This window comes from Rhinoraja longicauda, chromosome 27 (assembly GCF_053455715.1).
Source record: "Rhinoraja longicauda isolate Sanriku21f chromosome 27, sRhiLon1.1, whole genome shotgun sequence".
In the NCBI taxonomy this organism is placed as follows: domain Eukaryota; kingdom Metazoa; phylum Chordata; class Chondrichthyes; order Rajiformes; family Arhynchobatidae; genus Rhinoraja; species Rhinoraja longicauda.
In genome coordinates this window covers 9004092-9022739 of record NC_135979.1, presented here as the reverse complement: position 1 = coordinate 9022739, position 18648 = coordinate 9004092, and the positions used below count along the sequence as shown (strand labels likewise).

The window sequence follows — 18648 nt, the reverse complement described above, 5'->3', positions numbered from 1 at the left end:
CTAAATGCTTCTTAAATGTTGTGATAGTGCATGCCTCAGTTGGCTCCTCTAGCAATTGGCTCCTCTAGCCTCGTTCCATATACCTATCACCCTTCGTGTAAAAAGGTTGTCCCTCAGGTTCCTATTAATCTTTTTTCCACTCACCTATGTCTTCTGGTTCTCGATTAATTTACTCTGGATAAAAAAAATTAAGCATTTACCAGACCTATTCCTCCCATGATCTTGTGCATCTCTGTAAGATCTCCCCTCACCCTCGTGTGTTCCAAGGAATAGAGTCCTAGCCTGACCAACCCTCTCCCTGTAACTCAGGCCCTCAAGACCTGGCAACATCCTTGTAAATCGTTTCTGCACCCTTTCCAGCTTAAAACATCTTTCCTACAACAAGGCGACTCGAAGGAAACACAACACCCTGCACAATAATCTCCCTAGCATCATTTTAATCTCATCTCAATCAGTCTCAGGATAATTTATGGCCATCTCCTGTAACTGGCTAGCTCTCCTGTCGGAGATCTCAGTTGGACCAAGCTTCACAATCAGGCACCAACTGACCATTTTGGAACCAACATCAAGCCTAAATGAAGATCACGCCGACAGATTCTAGTAATGCCTTGTACAACATGACGAAGGTAGAACGTCAATTATCTAAAGACAACAGAAGCAGATTTTAAAATGGGAAACAGGTTTCCATAGACACAATGTTAAAAGAGACTCCTTTAGCGGCCCTGGCCACCCATCTACCTCATTGGAAACCTTCAAACTATCTTTAATTGGACTTTATTGGACTTTAACTTGCACCAAATGTTGTACCCTTTACCTTGTGGATGGCTTGATTGTAATCACGTACAGTCTTTTCGCTGACTGGATAGCCTGCAACAAAAAGATTTCCACTGTACCTCAGTACACATGACAGTAATAAGCTAAACTAAACATACACTTGGGTAATAGACTCCACACATCTGATTTAACCTTGAAAGAGAGAATTCCACAAAGTCCCCCCACTCCAAAGAAATTGATTGAAACTTCAGGATCAAAGATGGCTTCCTTCATTATTCAGAGTTGAGTGTTTTGCAACGACAGAAATAATGCATTCCATGGGCTACTCAATCACCCGTGTCTCTAGTTGCCTCTGTAGTATCAGTCCCAATATACAATTGGATATTTGGTCCTCTCCCGACAGATTTAATCAATGTAGTTAATTATTTAACTCCCTCTCCCAACGGCTTGGGATTAATTAATTTTTTACAATTATTTAAAGAAAGCAGATCCTCTATTGGACTTTGTACAGATCCAGATCATCAGTGACCTGAGATAAAATATCCTTGACTGGTAAAAATCAGGGGAAGATGAATAGCACTGAAGCCCAGAGATGTTCGTGGGGATTACAGTGAAGTTTTATGATCTTGAAAGCAAACTTCAAGTCAGCTATATCAACAGCGAAATGCCAATAATTCAATAACTCGGCTTTAAACCCATTGCTCACAAGCTATTTATTAAACCAGATCTATAATGTCAAACTTATTAAGCTCACACACTCTGAGTCTCACAGCACAAGTGATTTGGAGCTCTAATCACCTTGCAGGGGCAAGGCTTGGGTACACTGCCAACAGTGAAAACTTAACGAGCAAAACCCAAACTTCGAACCACTAGATACCATTGACCAGAATGAACCAGAATTAGTCATGGAGGAAATGTGATCAATCTCAAAAAAATGTATTGCCCAAGACTGCTCTTGCGTTAGGTTCAAAGACAATTTAGTCGAAAGGGCTGTTCTTTGAAAAAAAAACTTGGCCAATAGTTCATTATTTTTTTATATAGTTCCCAAAAGAACTTTTCTGGTGTTCGACACAAAATGCTGGAGTAACTCAGCAAGTCAGGCAGCATCTCTGGAGAAAAAGGATGGGTGATGTTTTGGGTTGGGACCCTTCTTCAGACACGAAGAAGTTCACGATTTATTGGATGGAGAACAGATGCCATTGAAGAGGAGATGGGTGCCATTGGGTCACTCTGTCTTCAATATGGTTTCGCAGGTGATGCAACATGTGTGGTGCTCTATCCATTGTAACAGTTATGCGGCTGACTTTGATACGAGTACACCGTGTGCCAGAGTTTTTATGGATCTTAAATCATGAGCCTCTGATTCAGAGACAAGGCTACCAACACACAGATGCATTGTATGTATGAGATCTGTTCAGATACAGGAAGAAAGATAACCAAGGGCTAAAGATTTATCATTGGGGTGTACAGGAGGGGTCATTGCCACGAATTGGTTGGTGCATTGAGATTCTTGGCCATTTATCCAAAGGGCTGCAAGTGGAGCACACAACAAATGAATTCTTACAAACTGACAATTCAATCCGCCTTGATTAATGTTTTGCAAAGGTGAATATTTCACACTACTCTGAGCTTGGTTTAACCCAGATCCTTGGCATGCAAACGAACCAAGGTCAGACTTTACTTGCCTTCTTAATCTTGCCTTCGTGGGCCGCGTGGACGTCGGAAGCTCGCAGGCCCTGCCCTGGGTGGGGGCCGACATCGGGCTCCGGCGGCGGCAGCGTTTTCGCCCGCCCCAAGTCGCGGGGCTTGGGTCGGCCCGCCGCGGACCTTTCACCGTCCGGCGCGGCCTGGAACGTGGCAACTTCAAAAGCCTGACCGCGGGAGAGGACGGCAGGGGAAGAGAAAAAACATTCTGGCCTTCCATCGCAGTGAGGAGGTGACTGGAGGAGACTCACTGTGATGGATGTTTCTTTTTTTTGTTTTGTGTTGGTTTGTGATTGTGTGTGTGAAATTGGTTATTTTTATTGCTCTTATTGTTGGACTGTGGGTGACGGAATCTCGACCAAAAGACTTGTTTTTTTGGATGACAATAAAGGCTATTCTGATTCTGATTCTAATCAAGGAGAATTCGTCCTCTTGCAACATGTGGCTGGGTTACTGAGTCATGTCAACACCCCGACAATGTCCCTGAATGCCCGAACCCAGACTCCGAGGAGGATTCACTGTTGTCACAACCTGTTTGGCTTTCAAATCCATGTAGCTATCCGCTTTCACTTCACATTCTACAAATGCCTCTGCATTTGTTCCCTTTCACAGATCCCACAATGGGTGATGTGTTGGTTTCGGGAATCTGAACTCAGCTTGAAAGACACACCGTGTGTGTACGAAGGAACTGCAGATGCTGGTTTAAACCGAAGATAGACACAAAAAGCTGGAGTAACTCAGCGGGACAGGCAGCATCTCTGGAGAGAAGGAATGGGTGACGTTTTGGGTCGAGACCCTTCTTCAGACTGGTTAGGGATAAGGGAAACGAGAGATACAGACGGTGATGTGGAGAGATAAAGAACAATGGCCCAAAAAAGTAAAGAGAAATCAATATTCATATACTGGGCTGCAAACTGCCCAAGCGAAATATGAGATGCTGTTCCTCCAATTTGCGTTTAGCCTCACTCTGACAATGGAGGAGACCGAGGACAGAAAGGTCTGTGTAGGAATGGGAAGGAGAATTAAAGTGTCCAGCAACCGGGAGATCAGGTAGGTTCAGGCGGGCTGAGCGAAGGTGTTCCGCGAAACGATCGCCCAGCCTGTGTTTGGTCTCGCCGATGCATAAGAGTCCACACCTTGAACAACGGATACAGTAGATGTCAGGGCAGTTGTGTCTGTGGATTGTGGGGAGAAGGTAAAACCGGGCCGTGCGGGGGCTGGGAAACGATAAGGTTGGAGGCTGTGGAAGGCAGACAGCCAGAAGTGATGAAATCAGTAATGGTGTTTGAGATTAAGGCCTGGTGCTCATCTGTGGGGTCATGGTCCAAGGATAAGTAGGGGGAGGTGTCTGAGAGTTGTCACCTGGCTTCAGTCCGGTAGAGGTCAGCACGCCAGGCTACCACGGCACCTCCCTTGTCGGCGGGTTTGATTATAATGTCAGGGTTGCAGCAGAGTGAGCGGAGGGCTGTACGCCCAGAGGGGGTGAGGTTGGAGTAGGTAAAGGGGAGTGTTTTATGGATAGGTGGCCTTTCAGGTCAAGACCCTTCTGCATCTTTGGAGTAAGTGGATAGGTGACGTTTTGGGTCGAGACCCTTCTTCCAGTTAGAAATAAAGAGGTCTAGAGAGGGTAGAAGGCCGTTCTGGCGAGTCCAAGAGGAGGGGGGTCTGGTGGAGACGGGAGAAGGGGTCATCACTGGATGGCGAGGACTCCTTCCCACAGAAAAAGGCACGGAGGCGACGGAAGAAAAGCTCTACGTCGTGGGGTACTCCTTGAAAGACACACCATCTTTCAAAGAGATTGTCGCAGTTTAATCACCAAAGGAAAGAATTAAAAGTGACACAGCTGCCTCTGTAATGTCCAGATGGCCAAACCGATGATCAATTCAAACGTGAATCTTTAGGCATCCTCGTTCCATTAGATTATCAGCCTTCTGGCCCAGTTATCTGCTAGAAGTTCGATATTTAACAGCTTTTTGTGTGCGTTTGTCTCAACCTTTCTCAAGAAACGGTTCCGTGAAGCAAGAAGTTACTCCTCAAAGTGCAGCATGGTTATTTTGCCATGTGTGTCACTTGCTGAAGTTTAATGAAGCTTACATCAAACTGCCTCAGTCTGATGCATTACCTGTTAATGTTCCTCTTCATCAACCTGCAATTTAGCGTAAGAACAAGGAACTGCAGCTGCTGGTTTATACCAAAGAAAGACTCAAAATACTGGAGTAACTCAGCGGGTCAGGCAACATCTCTGGAGAACATGGATAGGTCACCTCAGCTTTCAGAAGTCACCTTGAACCCTGAAAAAGGGTTCCGACCCCAAACGTCACCCATCTTTTTTCTCCAGAGATGCTTCCTGACACGCGGAGTTACACCAGCACTTTGTGTCTGTTTTATGGATAGGTGGACTTTCAGATCAAGACCCTTCAGCATCTCTGGAGTACGTGGATAGGTGACGTTTTGAGTCAAGACCCTTCTTCAGTGTGAACATTGTGAAAATCCAGCAGCTTATGGCCTTACGGTAACTGATCTTACAGCACCAGGGGTTGAAGAATTAGTGGAGAGCCTGCCCCACTGGAATGAAGAAGATAGCCCATAAGTTGCAAGCTTAGTTAGACAGGATACGAGGAGAGAGTTGGAATCAGGGTCTGAAAAATTAAAAACTTCACACCCCTGGCAGAAACTGAAAGAAACCCAGTCAATCGTGGGGTACTGAGCACTCCGCCATTGGAGGGAAATATGGGCAGTGTTGCCTCAAAAAACATTATCATCAATGACCCACACCGCCATGGGCACGCTCTCATTCCTCTCCTCCCATCAGAAAGGTGGACCACGAGTCTGAAAACCATGGCCACCAGGTTCAAAAATAACACTTTCTCAACAACCATCTTGTCTATTGAACACTGCATAACACTAACCTGAACTATGGACTATGGACTGTCTTCATTTTTTTTTTGCCTTAGTATTGGGGTTATTAATTTATTGATTATTTCTTTATTATATATTATCTGTGTGTATTGTGTTTATAGGCCTGTTGTGCTGCTGCAAGTAAAAATGTAATTGTTCCATTGTCAATACATATGACATTCTTGTCTTGTCTCTGTTGAAAATAGATTGAACAAATGGAAATCCAAGGATTTGCCTTGGTTTGCTTGGGATTGACATTGTGCACTTGAAATCGTCTTATATGAAAACCTTTGTTCCCTTTGATCAGAAGCCCATAATGAGATCGCCAGATCCATGTTAAATGCTTCACCACCAGTCAACAAATTACGATTTTGTGAAAGTTCAGTTCAGTTCAGTTTAGTCTAATGTCACGTGTACCGAGTATTTGTTCCATGCTAACCAGTCAGCGGAAAGACCATACATGCTTAAAATCGAGCCATTCACAGTGTACAGGTACATGAAAAGACAATAACGTTTAGTGCAAGATAAAGCCAGTAAAGTCCGATCAAAGATAGTCCGAAGGTCACCAATGAAGTGGATAGTAGTTCAGGACTGCTCTCTAGTTGCAGTTAGGATGTTCAGTTGCCCGATGACAGCTGGTAAGAAACTGTCCCTGAATCTAGAGGTGTGCGTTTTCATACTTCTATACCTTTTGCCTGATGGGAGAGGGGAGAAGAGGGAGTGGCCAGGTTGCGACTCGTCCTTGATTATGCTGCTGGCACTCAGCCGGACAGGCAGCATCTCTGGAGAGAAGGAACGGGTGATGTTTCGGGTCGAGACCCTTCTTCAGACTGAGAGTCAGGGGAGGGGGAGATACAGATATAAGGAAGTGTAAAGTGTGAGCAGCGAGAGAGGATGTTGCAGAACTCTCGTCGGAGAACTTCTTCAAAGTAGGCATGCCTTGAGGAGATTTTGCAGTGGAGTGGACAAAATGTGTAGGAAGGAATGGAAGGGAGGTTGGTTTGAGTGAAGGTCTTGGCTGCGTCCACAATTCTCTGCAATTTCTTGCGGTCTTGGATGGAGTATTCAATATTACCTGCTCACTGCCATAACAAAGCGTTTGATTTTCAGCCCTATACTTATGTTGTGTAGAAAGGAACTACAGGTGCTGGTTTAAAGCAAAGATAGACACAAAATGTTGGATTAATCAGCGGGACAGGCAGCATCTCTGGAGAGAAGGAATGGGTGACGTTTTGGGTCGAGACCCTTCTTCAGACTGGACTTATGTTGCCCTAGACTTTTATACTCTGTACTGTTGTTGCTGCCTTTAACGAGCTGTGCATGCACACAGCAAGGCTGTTGTGCTCTCGGCTTTGAATAAAGCTCATCACACTGGGACCCATCTGGCTCTTCCTCGATGAAAGGGAGAACAGCATTTGGAAAAAAAAAACTTGTCGTTTTGTGAGTCGCCTTGTAGTGTTCCTTTGTGTCATTCTGCAGGATGGCAGGAAAATCAGGACACCATTCAGACCTGCCGAGTTCAGACTGAGCATTACAATGAGGAATGCACACTTACTATTGGGACATGGTCCACTTGCACCAATTAGATTGGCCTCAAAGGTCAAGTCAAGCTATTCCCAGTCTTCCACACTATTACAGTCTCGCCTGAGTAAAATACTCTGCCACTTCTGATTTACCATGAAGGTAAATGGACCATCATGAGGAAGAGCCAGAGGGGTCCCAGCGTGATGAGCTTTATTCAAAGCCGAGGCCCCTGCCATTCCCCCCCCCCCAGTCTAACCCTTCCCTCAGCATCAAACTTCAGACACAAGGCATGGGTCCCATCCCTTCCACCCCTCCACCCCAAACTCTAGGCCCAACCTCTTCCATTGTAAAAATCATGTCTGTCCCAACAAAGGTTCGGTTGCTTTTCTTTCCTCGATTTAAACCACGGCCACTGACCATCTTTTAACATGGCAGTCAGGGAATGAATAACCAGGCAACTCCATCACTCTTCAACTCAGAATGACATCCATTCAATTGTTTATAGTTTAGAGATACAGCACGGAAACAGACCCTTCAGCCCACCGAGCCCGCACCCACCAGCGATCCCCGCACACTTACACTATCCCACACACACTTTTTTTAGATTTTGATTTAGATTTAGAGATACAGCGCGGAAACAGGCCCTTCGGCCCACCGGGTCCGCGCCGCCCAGCGATCCCCATACATTAACACTATCCTACACACACTAGGGACAATGTTTTTTTACATTTGCCCAGCCAATTAACCTACATACCTGTACGTCTTTGGAGTGTGGGAGGAAACCGAAGATCTCAGAGAAAACCCACGCAGATCACGGGGAGAACGTACAAACTCCGTACAGACGGCGCCCATAGTCAGGATCGAACATGAGTCTCCGGCGCTGCATTCGATGTAAGGCAGCATCTCTACCGCTGCGCCACCGTGCCGCACTTGGGACAATTTACAATTTTACCGAAGCCAATTCACCTACAAACCTGTACGTCTTTGGAGTGTGGGAGGAAACCGAAGATCTCGGTGAAAACCCACGCAGGTCACGGGGAAGAACGTACAACTCCATACAGACGGCGCCCGTAGTCGGGATCGAACCCGGGTCTAATGGCGCTGTAAGCCCTGTAAGGCAGCAACTCCACCGCTGCTCCACTGTGCCACTCTAATTGTGTCCCGGCCCGAATGGAGTTTGCAATGTGGGGCGACGGGACCACAATCGAAATGAACGTACTTGGATTCCTAGGCTATTGGCTGCGAAAGACTTGAACCTTTGTGGATAAACAACACCTGTCATCTTATCGCCTTACGGTGAGTGGTGGGTTCCAGTAACAGACGCACAACGTTGAAAAGCCTGCAGGAGTCTTGCATTAAATGCAGAGAGCAGTTTCACTCAGAGAAGAACAGATGGTGCAGACACAAGGATCAGTGCTTCCTCCCCCATCACCATACAAGAAGCCATGTATTTATATCACACTAATTATCATGCCCTGCCCATGGTGACAGATACTTAATCCTTCTTTGGAGTGCTCCGAGACAGTCTGTCTTCCGAAAAGATCAAGTTTTTAGGGCTTTACGTACACAAGCAAAGTTCATTCTAAATAAGGAGAAGGCACACTTGTGTGACGACGGTCTTGTTGATGTGTTCTGAAGCCCCAGCAGTTGAATTTATTGCCTACAATAGAACTAAGTTACACTGACTAACAAGGTTTCAGTCCAATCTCTGTTGTGGTATTGCTGGGACTACTTTGTGTATCCCAAGGACTACTTTGTTTGCATGTGGAGGAATGCGTATATAAGAGGTTGGTGTGATTGGGCGGTCACTCTGGATCCAGATGACCACGGAATAAACAGCCTGGAGTTGAGCTCCAGCATTGTAACCTTTTATACACGTGTACTTGTGGTCCGTCCAGAGTCACTAAAGGTACAACAGGTACCGGACCACGAAGTACAACAATCTCCACAATCTCTGGAGAGTGGTGGATTTACAACTGACACCCTTAAATAGAATGAGTTAGGTGCAGCACTGTGGAAGATCAGTCGGAAATGTTTTACTCCTGGGCTATGTGAAATGCGCATGTGACTATCAGATCTATGTTTACATTACTTTATCCCTTGGGATGTGGGGTGCTGAGGGGTGATCACATACAAGTGTATAAAATCACGAGGGGAATAGACAGGGTGAATAGATACCCATGTTTTACCCAGAGTAGGAGAATCAAGAACCAGAGGGTATATATTTCTGGTGTGAGGGCCAAGATTTCATAGGAACCTGAGGGAAATCTTTCTCATTCAGAGGTTGGTGGGTTTATAGATCGAACAGTCAGAGGTATTAGATGAAGCAGGGGTGCTAGAACAGCACTTAAAAGACAATTGGACAGGTACATGGATGGGAAAGGTTTTGAGAGACATGGGCCAAACATGGGCAAATGGAATTAGATTATTTGGGGTATTTCTATTGGCATGGACATGTTGGGCTGAAAGGTGTGTTTCTATGGTGCACGACTCTATCACGCTATGACTCGAACTTCCGATAACAATCGATGGACCGAATGGCCTAATGCTACTCCTATAACTTGTGAACTTGTGTGGGGTTAGGAGGCCGAGACCAGCCATGATTGAATGGCAGAGTGGACTCGATGGGCCGACCGGCCTAATTCTACTCCTACAACTTGTGAACTTGTGAACTTTAAAATAAATCAGTCTAAACGAAATCAAGCAAAATGAAAAATAGAATTAGATGCAAATATCCTAACATCATGCAAGCAAGATATTTTTTCCCCGAGTTCATGGAGTTTCTGTTGAACTCAGTTCTTGGCGAACAGCCTCAGCACTGGTACAATGACAATCTACAAGGTCAAAACTCGATTTGGGAAATCGGATGCATCAGTAAAGTCTGAAGAGCTGGGATTCTTTTCTCTGGAAAAGGACAGGCTTGGGGGTGACTTAATACCTATGATAGGATTTGACAGGATAGATCACCCCACCTTCAGTACTGTGGCGCAGTGGTAGAGTTGCTGCCTTACGGCGCCAGAGACCCGGGTTCGATCCGGACTACGCGTGCTGTCTGTTCGGAGTTTGTACGTTCTCCCCATGACCACGTGAGTTTTCTCTGGGTGCTCTGATTTCCTCCCACACTCCAAAGATGTACAAGATTGTAGGATAATTGGTTTCATTTAAAAAGATTGTAAATTGTCCTGAGTGCGTAGGATAGTGTTAATGTTCAGGGATCGTTGGTTGACGTGGACTCGATGGGCCGAAGGCCCTGTTTCCGCACTGTATCTCTAAACTAACCTCAATAGCAATAATCACTAATAAATCCAATCGGGAATTCGGGAGAAACCTGAAACATCACCCATTCCCTCTCTCCATAGATGCTGCCTGTCCCACTGAGTTACTCCAGCATTGTGTGTCTATCTTTGGTGTAAGATACCTGCAGTTCCTTCCAACACAAAACTTCTATATTGCAATACTCTGCTCTGTTTACAAATAAAGGCTAACATTCCATTTGCTTTCCTAATGACTGGCTGCACTTGTGTTTCATGTACAAGGAGGCTTAGATCTCTCAGTACAGCAATGTTCAGTAGATTCTCTCCTTTTAAGCAAAGAAGTGTCAGCAGTCTAGAAATGACTAGCACAAAGCATGTTTAAGGTGAGTAATGTTGGTGCATTGAATCATTAACTTGATATGCCAACCACCAGGTGGCGCCAGCAATGGCTGCCTCGACAACAATCTGTCTGTCCTTTCCGTCTTTGTGTTTTAATTGCATGTCTTAAATGTATGTTTTTAGTGTTCTTTAACTTGTTTTATGTGGGGGGGGGTGTGTTGGGGGAAACTTTTTCTAATCTCTTAACTCGACGGAGATGCGATTTTTTCCCGTATCGTATCTCCGACCGCACTGCGGCCTAACATCGAGGAGTTGGCAGTCTTTGCTGGAGACCGATTTTGAGAGTTCCACCGTGGTCGCCTGCGGACTTACCCTCGCGGAGCCCGCGATCCCTTTGCCAGGGATTGACCTCGGAGCTCCACCCGTGGGTGCTTGCGGACTGAGGACCACGGAGCCAGCGGTCTCTGGTCAGAGAACGGCTTCAGGAACTCCAAGCCGCTGGAGTTTCGACCGTCCCGACGCGGGGGTTTCGACCGCCGGCTGCGGGAGCTTCGATCGCCCCGACAGATGGTTCGACTGCCCCGACCGCAGGTGAATAAAGAGGAAGGAGATAGTCCATCACAGTGAGGAATGTGGGGAATCTGCTGTGGTGGATATTTATGTTATCTTTTATGTAGTTGTGCGCCTTGTTGGGTTTTTTTCCGTATAGCTGTATGGTAATTCTCATATTACTGTACCTTAATTGGTACACGAGACAATAAAAGACCTTTGAAACTGGAGAAAAAGGGATATGCTGATGAGACAGATGGAGAAAGGTGGGAGGAAAGTCAGATCACGAGGACTGACTAGTGGCACTGAATTGCCTGTTTATCTACTGTATATTCCACATGAAAACTTTGAAAAACCTTGTTCCCATTTGGCCGTGCAGGAGCTTATTCATGGATTTATACTTATTGCGGAATGACAACTTTGAATTAAGAAACGCAAATATTTCCATAGACGAGCATAAATCTGGATCATAACTGCAGGAGAGTGACCAAATTATTGATAAATGGAACGAGAAGCAACCGCAGCTAAGCACGGTGTTGAATTAGTTATAAGCATTGCGGTGAAATGTTTTCCCTCTCCCTGCTTGGACCGAATGGGAACAAGACAGAAACTGATAGAAAAGCAAATGATGATCAATCACACACAAATACCTTGCATCCCATCCCTGACTGGGATGGTAATATGATTCAGGGCCATTCGAAACATAACTCATAATCGTACAACGCGCATATTTCACGTGAATTTCATTTGGTGCAAGGCATAAATCTATGGTTATGCATTATAGATGCCCTACATCATTCCAAACCATCGTACGCACTTTCATTCTTTATTAAAACTCTCTTGATATGGATTTTATTTCCCCTGCTTGTTCTGAAAACGGAAATGTTATACACCGGCAGAGTGTTTGCAACTGAGAAAATGGCCTCTTGCTGTCAAAGAGGATTCCCTCATTTCGTACCTCCACCCTTGTTCTCTATCATTATGGCTCTCCCAGTGGCGTCGAATCCAGTCATCATTTGTTTAATCCTGGCCTTTTATGTTGTACGGTATGGAATGGAAAGGTTTTAAGGACTGCCTCAAAGTGTCCCTCAAAGACTTGGACATCAACCTCAGCACTTGGGAGTCTCTTGCTCTGGACCGTCCAACCTGACGTAGCAAGCTCACTACAGGAGCCCGTGCAGCAGAGAACAGACGCACTGCAGAGGCCCAGAGGAAACGCACCGCACGCAAGGCCCGGGCTACCTCCACTTCCACTGCAGTACCCATCCACTTGTGTCCTACGTGTGGGCGTGCCTTCCGGGCCCGGATTGGCCTCACCAGTCACTTCAGGACCCACAGTCACCAATCCTCCAACTGAAAGTGAAGTCATGGTCATCTTCGAACCCGAAGGACGAACAACAACAGATAAGCATCTCAGATACAGCACAAGTGTATAGCAGTGGTACACTGAGAGAGTATACAGTCGCCTGTTTGGCGCCATTTTCAAGTCCCAGTTGTTGTAAGTGCAGGGATCTTGATCTGACCATGAAGGCCTGTTGCCCTGGCGGCGTTGCAGGGTCGGCCTGGCCAAGAGTAGACATGTTCATGTCCAATGTTAACGATTACCAGCCAGAGAATAGGAGTTACTGGAGTAACCATCTGCCAATGGTCCATTGAGGAAGATGATTGAAATTTATTACCTTCCATCACAGTGAGGAATGTGGAATCCGCTGTGGTGGATGTTTATGTTAAATTTTATTCTATGTGGCTGTGTGTCTTGTTGCTTTTAACTTAGTACTAGACCAAGTGGACTCGTTGGGCCCATTCCTCGTAGAGGGGGGGCAGGGAAGGGGAGAGGGTATGATTGAGTGGGGCCTAGACCCAAAGCCTCTCTTGTATTTTAGCACCCTCAACCCCCCACTCAATCCCCCCCTCCTCCCCCTACTCCTCCCCCTACTAACCCACTCCATCCCCCCTAGCCACCCCCACTTGCCCCTCCCCTGCCCCCACCCGGGAACGCGGGGGGATGGAGTGGCTGAATGTTAGACCAATGCAGTAGAGGTTTGGGGGAGTTTCAAAGGGGGTTCAGGGGGGATGAATTGGGTGAATGGAGGGTGGAAGAGAGGGGGGGATAATGGGGCTGGGGGATGGAGTGGGTGAGAAGAGGATAAAGGGGTGGGTTGTGGGGGGGGATGATAAGGAGTTGAGGGGGCGTGAATGGAGTGGGTGAGTGGGGCTCGTAAAAAAAAAAGTTAATGCAGCACAGGTTTGGGGGAGATTTAAGGGGGATTAAGGGGGGAATGGAATGCGTGAGTGGGGCTCTGAAGAAAAATCCTAAACACAATTTCAGTTAATACAGGAACGGTTTGGGGGAGTTTTCAGGTAGGTGGGGGTGGGGTGGGGTTTGAGGTGGGAATGGAGTGCGTGAGTGAGGGGATGGGGTGGCTGAGTAAGGGGAGGGTGTTAGACCAACGCTGTCGAGGTTTGGGGGAGTTTTAAAGGGGGTTCAGGGAGGATGAATTGGGCGAATGGGGGATGGAAGAGAGGGGATAAGGGGGCTGAGGGGATGATAAGTGGGGTTGAGGGGGTGTGGATGGAGTGGGTGAGTGGGGCTCTTAAAAAAGCCTGAAGCCAATTTAAATTAATGCAGCACAGGTTTGGGGGAGTTAAGGGGGATTGAGGGGGGAAAGGAGTGCGTGAGCGGGGCACTGAAAAAAATCCCAAACACAATTTCAGTTAATGCAGGAGAGGTTTGGGGGAGTGCGTGAGTGAGGGGGGGTTGAGGTGGGTATGGAGTGGGTGAGTGAGGGGGGGTTGAGGTGGGAATGGAGTGGCTGAGTGAGGGGGGGTTGAGGTGGGTATGGAGTGGGTGAGTGAGGGGGGGTTGAGGTGAGTATGGAGTGGCTGAGTGAGGGGGGGTTGAGGTGGGAATGGAGTGCCTGAGTGAGGGGGGGTTGAGGTGGGTATGGAGTGGCTGAGTGAGGGGGGGTTGAGGTGGGTATGGAGTGGCTGAGTACGGGGAGGGTGTTAGACCAATGCAGTGGAGGTTTGGGGGAGTTTTAAAGGGGGCTCAAGGGGGGTTAATTGGGTGAATGGAGAGTGGGGGAGGGGGGGGGATAAGGGGGCTGAGGGGGATGGAGTGGGTGAGGGGAGGATTAAGGGGGCTTGAGGTGGGTTGTGGCGGGGGATGATAAGTGGGGTTGAGGGGGTATGGATGGAGTGGGGCTCTTACAAAAACCTGAAAACAATTTAAGTTAATGCAGCACAGGTTTGGGGGAGTTAAGGGGGATTGAGGGGGGAATGGAGTGCGTGAGCGGGGTTCTGAAAAAAATCCCAAACACAATTTCAGTTAATGCAGGAGAGGTTTGGGAGTTTTAACGGGGGTTTGAGGTGGGAATGTAGGGGGGTTGAGGTGGGAATGGAGTGCGTTCCCCCCCCTCCTCCTCCCCCATCTCCCCCTCCTCCCCCTCCTCCTCCTCCTGCCCCCCCTCCCCTCCCCCCTCACCCAGTCCATCCCCCCCCATTCACCCACCATCCCCCCTCAGCACTGCCGTCAGTCGGGCGGGTGCCCCCCTCACGGCGCGGGAGGGGCAACTCCACTTCCCGGCAGTCAGCGCGGCCCGATCTGAGGAATGGCAGGCGCGAGGGCATGCCGGGATGGGCGGCTGTGCTCGGGGAGGGGGGAGTTAACGTCAAAAGTTAAGCTGTCCACATACACACATACGGACATACACACGGATATCAGAGTTTTAGTAATATACTAGACCAAGTGGGCCCGTTGGGCCTGTCCTCGTAGGATTTCCATTGTAACCTGGGGAAATTGCTTTTTTCTTTAAAATAAATTGTCTGTTAAAAAAAATAAAAATCAATCTCAGTGGGGGGGGGGGGGGGGGGGGGGCGGAGAGCAGGGATGGTGGTGGAGAGGACGGGGGAGGGGTGGAGAGGGGTGGTGTCAGTGAGGAGGGGGGAATGGAGTGGGGGAGGGGAACGGGGTGAGGGAGCCACTGACACCATCCTTCCAGCGGCCATCTTCTTTCTCCTTCACTCCAAAATTCTTAAGGGGTTGGACAGGCTAGATGCAGGAAGATTGTTCCCGATGTTGGGGAAGTCCAGAACAAAGGGTCACAGTTTAAGGATAAGGGGGAAGTCTTTTAGGACCGAGATGAGAAAGTTTTTTTTCACACAGAGAGTGGTGAATCTGTGGAATTCTCTGCCACAGAAGGTAGTTGAGACCAATTCATTGGCTATATTTAAGAGGGAGTTAGATGTGGCCCTTGTGGCTAAAGGGATCAAAGGGTATGGAGAGAAGGCAGGTACAGGATACTGAGTTGGATGATGAGCCATGATAATATTGAATGGCGGTGCAGGCTCGAAGGGCCGAATGGCCTACTCCTGCACCTATTTTCTATGTTTCACTGTGGTGTCGTGCTCCTCCAGGGGAGGGGGAGCGCAAATAAAGGCAGTACAGGGAAGGGGAGAGGGTGTGACCGAGGAGCCTTGGACCCAAAGCATCTCCTGTATTGGTGTAGCACCCTCAACCCCCTATTCAATCCCCCTTATCCCCCCTACCTACCCCCCACTCTCCCATCTTCCCTGACCGCCACTCTCCCATCCCCCCACCACCACCCCCTGCTCCCCCTTGCGCGTTTTTTCTTTAAAATAAATTGTTTGTTAAAAAAAAAAAAAAAGAATCTCAATTGGGGGGGGGGGGGGGGGGGGGGGGAGAGGGGAGGGTGAGGAGGGGGGGGAATGGGGGGGGGGGAGGGAAAGGGGAGAGGGAGCCACTGACACCGTCCTGCCAGTGGCCATCTTCTTTCTCCTTCACTGTGGTACCGTGCTCCTCCAGGGGAGGGGGAGCGCAATTAAAGGCAGTACAGGGGAGAGGGTGTGACCGAGCCTTGGACCCAAAGCCTCTCCTGTATTGGTGTAGCCCAACCCCCTACTCAAGCCCCCTTATCCCCCCTCCCTACCCCCCACTCTCCCATCTTCCTTGACCCCCACTGTCCCCCTTCTCCCCCACCCCCACTCTCTCATTCCCCCACCACCACCCCCTCCTCCCCCACCCCTGCTGTCCCCTCCCCATCCCTTCTTCCCTCCTCCCCTCCCCACCCCACCCTGCTCTCCTCCCCAGTCCCACTCTCCCTCCCACCCCCACTCTCCTCCACCCCTTTCCACCACTCTCTCCTCCCCCCATCCCCCATTCTCTCCTCCCCAGCCCCGCTCTCACTATCCCCAGCCCCACTTTCCCCCACTCTATCCTCCACCCCCACCCTCCTTTCCCCCACTCTCTCCTCCCCCCCACCCCCCACATTATCTCCTCCCTCCCACTCCTACCCTCCACCCACTCTCCCCACCCGCATACTCACTTCCCCCTCCCCCCCACTCTCCCCTCCCCCTCTTCCCCACACCGACTCTCCCCTGACCCCCACAGTGACCCTTCCCCCCTACCCCCCACTCTCTTCCCCCCACCACCAGCCCCCTTCCCCACATACCCCCTCTATCCTCCCCCACCCTCCCCCTCCTTTCACCCTCACTGTCCCCTTCCCCACCACCCACCGTCCTCCCCTTTCCCTCCCTCCCTCCCACCCCCACTCTCTCTTCCCCTCACCACCATCTCCCCTTCCCCGCTGTCCCCTTCACCAGTCCCACTCTCCCTCCCACCCCCACTCTGCTCCTCCCAACCTCCCCCACCCCCCCCACTCTCCCCTCTTCCCTGAATCCCACTGTCCCCTTCCCCCCACCACCACTCTCTCATTCCCCCCACCACCACCACCCCTCCTCCCCTGCTGTCCCCTTCCCCCCACCCCTCCTCCTCCCCACCCGCACTCTGCCCTCCACCCCAGCCCCACTCTCCCTCCCACCCCCACTCGCACTCTCCCCCACCCCATTCATCACCACCCCCCTTTCCCCCAATCTCTCCTCCCCACCCCCTCATTCTCTCCTCCCCCAATCCCACTCTCCCCCACCCCCTTTCCCTTCCAGCCCCCTTTCCACCACTCACTCTCCCCACCCCCTCCTCTCCTCGCCCCACCCTCCACTCGCCCCACCCTCCACTCGCCCCACCCTCCACTCGCCCCACCCTCCACTCGCCCCACCCTCCACTCGCCCCACCCTCCACTCGCCCCACCCTCCACTCGCCCCACCCCCCATTCTCAATGTCCCCCTCCCCCCTCCCCCCTCCCTCTCCTCCCCCAGCCCCAATCTCACTCTCCCCCATCCCCCCTCTCTCCACCACCACCCTCCCCACCCCACCCACAGCAAGGTCTCTACTCACCAACCCGCCAGTGTTAGAGTCAGTGTTAACCCGGAGCCTGCGGCCTGCAGCGCCGTTGCCATGGGTGCCGGTGCGGCCTACAGCGCCGTTGCCATGGGTGCCGGTGCGGCCTGCAGCGCCGTTGCCATGGGTGCCGGTGCGGCCTACAGCGCCGTTGCCATGGGTGCCGGTGCGGCCTACAGCGCCGTTGCCATGGGTGCCGGTGCGGCCTACAGCGCCGTTGCCATGGGTGCCGGTGCGGCCTGCAGCGCCGTTGCCATGGGTGCCGGTGCGGCCTACAGCGCCGTTGCCATGGGTGCCGCAGCTGCCGGCGGGTCCCTCCCCTCCCTCCGGTAAAAAGACGGCGATGATGTCTAATGAGCGGAAAAAAAGGGGGCGGTCTAAGAAAAGAAGGCGAGGGAGTGTGGGAGCGTCATTTTGTGGATTGAAGGGATCAGGCTCCTCCCCTCTGCGTGGGCGCCCACCTGCGGGTGAGTAATGAATGACGAGAAGGGCACCTGTGTGAGGGCGGCGAGCATCTGCATTTAGGATTGCTGGGGAGCGGGGGAGCGGGGGAGCGGGGAGCGGGCGGGGCAGCAGCAGCAGCAGCAGCAGCAGCAGCAGCAGCAGCAGCAGCAGCAGCAGCAGCAGCAGCAGCAGCAGCAGCAGCAGCAGCAGCAGCAGCAGCAGCAGCAGCAGCAGCAGCAGCAGCAGCAGCAGCAGCAGCAGCAGCAGCAGCAGCAGCAGCAGCAGCAGCAGCAGCAGCAGCAGCAGCAGCAGCAGCAGCAGCAGCAGCAGCAGCAGCAGCAGCAGCAGCAGCAGCAGCAGCAGCAGCAGCAGCAGCAGCAGCAGCAGCAGCAGCAGCAGCAGCAGCAGCAGCAGCAGCAGCAGCAGCAGCAGCAGCAGCAGCAGCAGCAGCAGCAGCAGCAGCAGCAGCAGCAGCAGCAGCAGCAGCAGCAGCAGCAGCAGCAGCAGCAGCAGCAGCAGCAGCAGCAGCAGCAGCAGCAGCAGCAGCAGCAGCAGCAGCAGCAGCAGCAGCAGCAGCAGCAGCAGCAGCAGCAGCAGCAGCAGCAGCAGCAGCAGCAGCAGCAGCAGCAGCAGCAGCAGCAGCAGCAGCAGCAGCAGCAGCAGCAGCAGCAGCAGCAGCAGCAGCAGCAGCAGCAGCAGCAGCAGCAGCAGCAGCAGCAGCAGCAGCAGCAGCAGCAGCAGCAGCAGCAGCAGCAGCAGCAGCAGCAGCAGCAGCAGCAGCAGCAGCAGCAGCAGCAGCAGCAGCAGCAGCAGCAGCAGCAGCAGCAGCAGCAGCAGCAGCAGCAGCAGCAGCAGCAGCAGCAGCAGCAGCAGCAGCAGCAGCAGCAGCAGCAGCAGCAGCAGCAG

At 50.7% G+C, this 18648-nt stretch overlaps 1 long non-coding RNA gene across 1 annotated transcript in view; it reads right to left on the bottom strand.

The window, feature by feature from the left end:
• Positions 1 to 17386, bottom strand: part of LOC144606941 (uncharacterized) — a 19900-nt gene extending 2514 nt beyond the window's left edge. The window contains exons 1-2 of the long non-coding RNA XR_013549012.1: positions 17296 to 17386; positions 815 to 867 (exon numbers count right to left, since the gene is read on the bottom strand). This is a non-coding gene — a long non-coding RNA (uncharacterized LOC144606941). The remainder of the gene's footprint in view (positions 1 to 814; positions 868 to 17295) is intronic.
• Positions 17387 to 18648: the final 1262 nt, after the last annotated feature.